This window comes from Pteropus vampyrus, unplaced genomic scaffold (genome assembly GCF_000151845.1).
Source record: "Pteropus vampyrus isolate Shadow unplaced genomic scaffold, Pvam_2.0 Scaffold41, whole genome shotgun sequence".
Classification (NCBI taxonomy): Eukaryota; Metazoa; Chordata; class Mammalia; order Chiroptera; family Pteropodidae; genus Pteropus; species Pteropus vampyrus.
In genome coordinates this window covers 10,402,504-10,408,834 of record NW_011888822.1, presented here as the reverse complement: position 1 = coordinate 10,408,834, position 6,331 = coordinate 10,402,504, and the positions used below count along the sequence as shown (strand labels likewise).

Here is a 6,331-nt window from a genome sequence, read left to right as displayed (position 1 = left end):
CTTCATCCCAGAATCACAAAAATATCCTTCTATGGAAATGTCTCCACTCTAGGCTGAATCCCTTTTGCTTCCATCTCCACGGAGAACCTCTTGAATTCATTATCATTTACCGTCTCTGCAAACCAACCTCTCTCCAGCTTTCTTCCCTCAGACCTTAAACCTGCAAAGTGTTCTATTTATGATTTCTACCTTTCTGGCCCATTTCAATCCTCTTTAAAGTGTTTGTTTCTTTGTTTGTTTTCATCTGCTCCACCAAGGGTTCATTCTTCGATCTTATTATCTTTTCATCTTACACACCTCATCTACTTCTATGAGTTTATTTACCACCAATGTGTATGTATATGATTCTCAAATATCTGTCACAGTAGTATATTCGATGGATAGTTAGGATGATTGGCATATTCAAAATGGAACTCATCTTTTCAGCCCTCTTGTTCCTGTAACTTATGTATCATAGAGTGGCAGCATAATTATTTTAATTGTACAAACTACAAACCTGAGAGAAATCGTAGCTCCTTTTTCCCTTATCATTTATCACAAATTAGTTACAAATTCTTAGGTTATATGAGATGGGACTTTTTTTGGATGAAAGCAACATATAGAAACAGTAATTTTTCACAAGCATATAACCAGCAGCTGGAAGTTTGGAAAACTATACAGTAACAAGTTTTGGCTAGGATAGAGAGAAATTGGAACTCTCATACATTGCCGATTAGAATGTAAAATGGTGCAGCTGCTCTGGAGTGTAGTTTGGTACTTCTTTAAATTACTAAACATACATATTACCTAGCAATTATATTCTTAGGTATATACTAAAGAGAAATTAAAATATATATTCATACAAAACATGTACAGCATTTTTCATAATAGCCAAAACATGAAAACATCTTAAATGTCCAATGATTAATGAATGAATAAACAAAATACAGTATAACCATACAAATGAATAGTATTCAGGAATAAGAAAGAATGAAGTACCAATAACGTTACAACGTAGATGAGCTTTGAAAACATTATGCTAGTCAAAGCCAGTCAAAAAATATCACATATTGTATGATTCCATTTACATAAAATGTCCAGCATAGAAAAATCTTTAGAGACAGAACAAAAGTTATTGGTTGTCAGGAGTTAGGGGAAAGAGGAGTGAGTACTAATAAGTATAGAATTTCTTTTTGGGGTGATGAAATGTTTAAAAAATAGATTGTGGTGATAGTTGCATGACTCTGAATATATTAAAAACCACTAATCTGTATAGTATAAAGGGGTGAATATTATAGTATGTGAAACATATCTCAATAAAACTGCTTTTAAAAAAATAAAAATCATGATGAAATCACAGTTACTTATAAGCCTTCAATGGCCTCCCACTATTTGTAGCCACACTTCTCTGGCTGGGGCATGTGCGCTGGTCCACAGGATGAAATTTAAATTGCATTAGCATGTTATTTCCACACCTACAGTCCCTTTCTCAATGCTTGTCATCCTTACAGTCACATATCCTTTTTCTAGCCATGTAGAGCTACTTATACTTGTACCTACTACTACTTGGCTCTATCTTACTTCTCTGCCATTTGCCATCTCCTGCCCCTTAATCTCCCTACACCAATTCATATTTATCATATCAAACTCTTAGTCATCCTTTAAGCCTTACTTTGCATATTACCTTGTCCAGTTATCATTTCTTGTGTGCCAATGAAGCCCCCTCTATCCTGTGCAAGACATTAAAGCATGAACAAGAAATAAAAATTGCACGTGGCTTTGATTAACGTACCCAGAATAAAATCTTCCTCAAATTAAATTGAGGCAATGTCCTCAGCAAAAGGGGAAATTGATGGTGAGCAAGCAAAACTAACAGCTGTCCATTAAATCCAGCAAGGCTTCCAGACTTCCCTGGAGTCGATTAACATTCCCACACTGAGCTCTCTTAGTACTTAGTATATACCTTAACTAGCACATGCTAAATAGCTGTAATTATTTAATTACATGATTTTTTTTTCTGTCATCAGCTGCTGAATTTGACACTTAGGGGACAATAAGCAAATATTTGATAAATGAAAGAATGAACAAATGAGTAAAAATGGAAGAAATGAAAGAAAGATAAATCAGGTCATTAGGTCGTCATCTCTGTTATGTAAAAAGTATTACGATTTTCTCTTAATGTTTTTTTCATTTATGTACATTCATGTGTTGCTTCAATTTTTGGTAAATAACATGTTCCAGCGCAAAATAGCTAAAGTGCAGCCTGATGGTCTACCTAGCCTGCAAATGTGGTTTTAGTATGCTCAGCATCTTAAACACTTTGATTTAATTACCAATTTTTTTAAAATGTAGATAATTTCACTCAAGTATCTGGAGTTCTAGTTTTTATTGAAAAACTGGAACAGCTTGCAACAATGATGTCCTATTTTCTTATGGAAACAATGAGGTGAATCTGAGGTGTTGTTGCTTCCCATACACAGAGGAAGTTCTTCCTTTTTAAACAGTGTCCATACAGACTGCTTTCCCATTCCAGTTACCTGTCAGGCTCTGGTGGGCATTTTGACTAGAATCCTTATAAATTCTTTAGAAAACTAAACTGTATTTAAAAGGACGTTCCTGAGACACCAGGACTGTTGAAACTTATGTTGCTGAGAGAGTTCTCTTTTTTGGTTGGTAATTGATCTCTGTCTTCACATATCTTGAATAAAGTACTAAAGTTTTAAAAATCCATCTGGGAAAACTATTCGTTATGTATTATGCCGCAATGGTCACTGTCTACTAAGGGTGCAGGCGATTAACTTTTACTTGGTGATTTCTTCAATTTTAGAAAAACATTTTTGATTTGGTCTTGATGTAGTTTAAATGCATTGTATGAACTTCCTTTTTTTCTGAAAGAGTATAATTTGGTTCATAAATTGCAGATGGTGGATTCATGCTAAATGACTATCCTCATTGCTCAGAAAATTAATTCTTTTGACAGAATCATTCACTTAAAATGAAGTGAATATTTAACTTTATATATTAAGAGGTTTGAATGAAGTATCAATGCCTTCATTTTCATATACTGCCTCCCTCAATAATTTCATAGTTCATTTCCCTTTTATTGAAGTTAAGGATATGTGAGCCATATTTGTAAGTTCTTCTTGCCAAACATTTTTCTTTTATTCATTCTCTATTTTTTTCTTTCTGGTGAGGTGTTTCTGGTTCCCCTGAATTTGCTATCAAATGGAGATGGTCATAATCAATATACATAACTTCATCAATTGACCTAAAACTGATTAGATAGTGGGAAAGGGCAGGGACCTAGAGTCAGACTGGCTAGGATTTAAATGCAGGAGTTTCCATCTTCTTTGTAGGACCTTGGACAATTTGTTAAATTTCTCCAAATCAACCTGTTTCCTCATGTATATAACGAAGATAATAATGGCTTGTTAAAAAAAAAAATGGATCAAGATAAATATATTTTGTGTATACATACACACACACAATTAAGATGACACATATCACAAATTCTATATGATATTCACAATTTCAATTTGTTAAGAAAAATGACCTTGCATGTATTTAAATTTTCCTAGTCAAAGCTTTCACACCATTAATGCCTTAAAAAGAGAATCCAGCCTTTTTTTTTTTTTTTTTTTTAATTTAAGGTCTTTCTCATTTAAAACTGCTCTTTTAAATTCTCTCTCACTTATCCCAGGCCCACTGATTCTTGTTTTGTTTTGGTCTTTCCTCTGAACAATGCATGTACTTTCCTTTCTTTATCCTACTTTTTCCATTCTCTTTGACTAAAATAATTTTTCTACTCCTCATACTTATCAGAATTCCTCTTGTCCCTGGAGGTCTAACTCAAATAACACCCTAAGATTCCTTCACTCATTTGCAGAAGTCTTAATTTTGTAACTATAAATTTGGAATTTCTATGTCATTTTTCTTTTTTTCTAGTTTTTGTTAATAGAAGCAAATGGTAGAGTGTGCATGTAAATATGGAAATAGACGGCCTAAATTTGGATAAAAGAAAGCAGATTTGAATTGTACTGGATGAGATTAACCATGGTTTAGCAGATGCCTAGGAGTTATTTACCTTCAAGCAGGTCTTGGCAATTTATAGTAGGAGTCAAGCCTTAAGGCAAGGCTACTTTAGAATAAGAGTGAAGTGGTAAGTTGGATGTAGGGGAAGGTATAGGAAGCAGCAAAGTAGGTAAATTTTCAGCAGAAAAGCTGGAAGAAATGTAGAACATCTAGGTTCTTGCCAACTTTTAAATTTGCATAATTAACCTCTGAATAACTCATAAGGGTCAGCAAACATTTTCTGTAAAGGCCCAGAAAATAAATATTTTCAGCCATACCTTCTAGGTTGTAACTACTCAACTCTGTTGTGTTTGCACAGAAGCAGCCATAGGCAATACATAAACAAATAAAAATGACTGTGTTCCAATAAAACTCTATGAACATATCAAGAGGCAGGCTGAATAGGGTTTGTAGTTGGCTGACTTCTTGAACTAAAAACTTTATGAACAAAATTTAGATCGTTGAGGACAGAGCTATGTCTCCTTTCTGCACCTCTAACTGCCAGTATAGTTCTGATATATTTTAGATATTCAGTAAAGATGTAGTATTCATTAGGGTGAACATTATTTGTGGCATAACACATCTCATTTATAATATATATGTTAATGCATGCTGATACCTGGAACGTTTTCCTCCCATGCCATATTTTTGTTGACATTTACTATTTTGGGGGATGACAGTTTTACTTCCTAATTATGTTCTCTGTACTACATTTTATGAAAATTTCATTAGTTAAAAATAATATAATTCTTTTTATTTGCGTTTCATAAAATTGCTTCTGCTGATTTTAACTTCTAAAGACTCTGAAAAATAAATAAACATTATTAACTTTTTAAAAAAGAAAAAAAAGACTATCAACTTATGTACCAGCTAACTCAAATTGACTGATACTTGTTGCCTATAATTTTTGATATGAATTTGTTGACTGATGTCTGTCGTGTGTGGGTGAAGAAGGTAGTGGCGAAAACAATTAGATCATATATTTGGCATTCTTCATCTAAATAGTATGAAAAATTCTATCTACCTATAAATGTTTATATTTGTATTCTTGAATATGTGTTTATGTATGACATCAACTTATTACCTGGGGTAATCTGAATGGCTCAGTGATAGGGATTTTATTTTTCTTTTTGATTTTGGCTTTTACGGATTTTCCAAATTCTACAATGAAAACCTGTTACTTTTAGATTTAGTGCTTCTAATAATGGTGGACTAAATATCTAGAAAGGCCTTTATGCCTCAATACAACCAAGAGCCTAGATGAAAATACATCTAGTGTATTTTAAATGCATTGCTGGGCTCTCAATAAAGTTAGGGAAACAAATTAATTAATCCATTTGATCCCAACAAGGCCAGAGAAGTCCTAAAAGTAAATGTCAGTACCAGTGCTGGGACAAGGAGGCTTACCTGTGGGCTGCTGCTTGTCGATTAGACTAAACCTCTGATTCCTGCATTAAGCTGGAAACTTGAAAAGTGCTAAAGTGGTCCTACACTAAAACTGCAAATTCTCTTTTGATTAATTAATCCCAAATGTAAGCCTTTGCAATTTCTACAGGTCAAATTCAGCAAAATTTGAGCTCACAATAGAAAGGAAATCACCAAAAACAAAATAAAATAAGGCATTATGAGTGAGAGTCAGCATAAACATTGAAGTTTTAAGTCCCCACCTGAAGAGTATAGATAATGGAATTACTAGACATAGAATATAAAACACTGGTGTAGTAAAAGTTTCAATAAATAAAAAGTAGAATAAAAAATGAACAAGCAAAGAAAAATGATCAAAAACGACCAAATTGATTTTTACTTTTTTATTTTTTATGTTTATTTTTATTTTTATTTTTTAGGCAAGGCAATCCTTAGTTGACCTCACAGATTTCCTTGTCAGTTTACAATCCCTTATTTTCATTTTTATTTTTTACGCCTACAGCAACTGGTCTTTCTAGGTGGTCTCCCATTAAAGTACTAACCAGGCCTGACCCTGCTTAGCTTCCTAGATCAGACGGGATAGGGCTTGTTCAGAGTGGCATGGCCATAGACAAATTAATTTTTAGAAATAAGAAATGTAACTGTTGAAAATTAAACTTAATGTGTGGATTATACAATAGTTTAGACACTGTTAAAGTGAGAACTAGAGAACTAAAAGACAGATCCAAAGAAACTACTCAAATATAGTAGTGTGAGACCGAGGTGCAAAATGTGACAGTTTAAGATACATGGAGAACAGAATGTCTAGTATGCTTTCAGTGGAAGTCCCAGAAAAATAGACTAGAGATCATGGTGA

General features: G+C 33.4%; 1 pseudogene; it reads right to left on the bottom strand.

Annotated features, from left to right (window-relative positions):
- Window positions 1–5,968: 5,968 nt before the first annotated feature.
- Window positions 5,969–6,087, bottom strand: LOC111738666 (annotated as a pseudogene).
- Window positions 6,088–6,331: the final 244 nt, after the last annotated feature.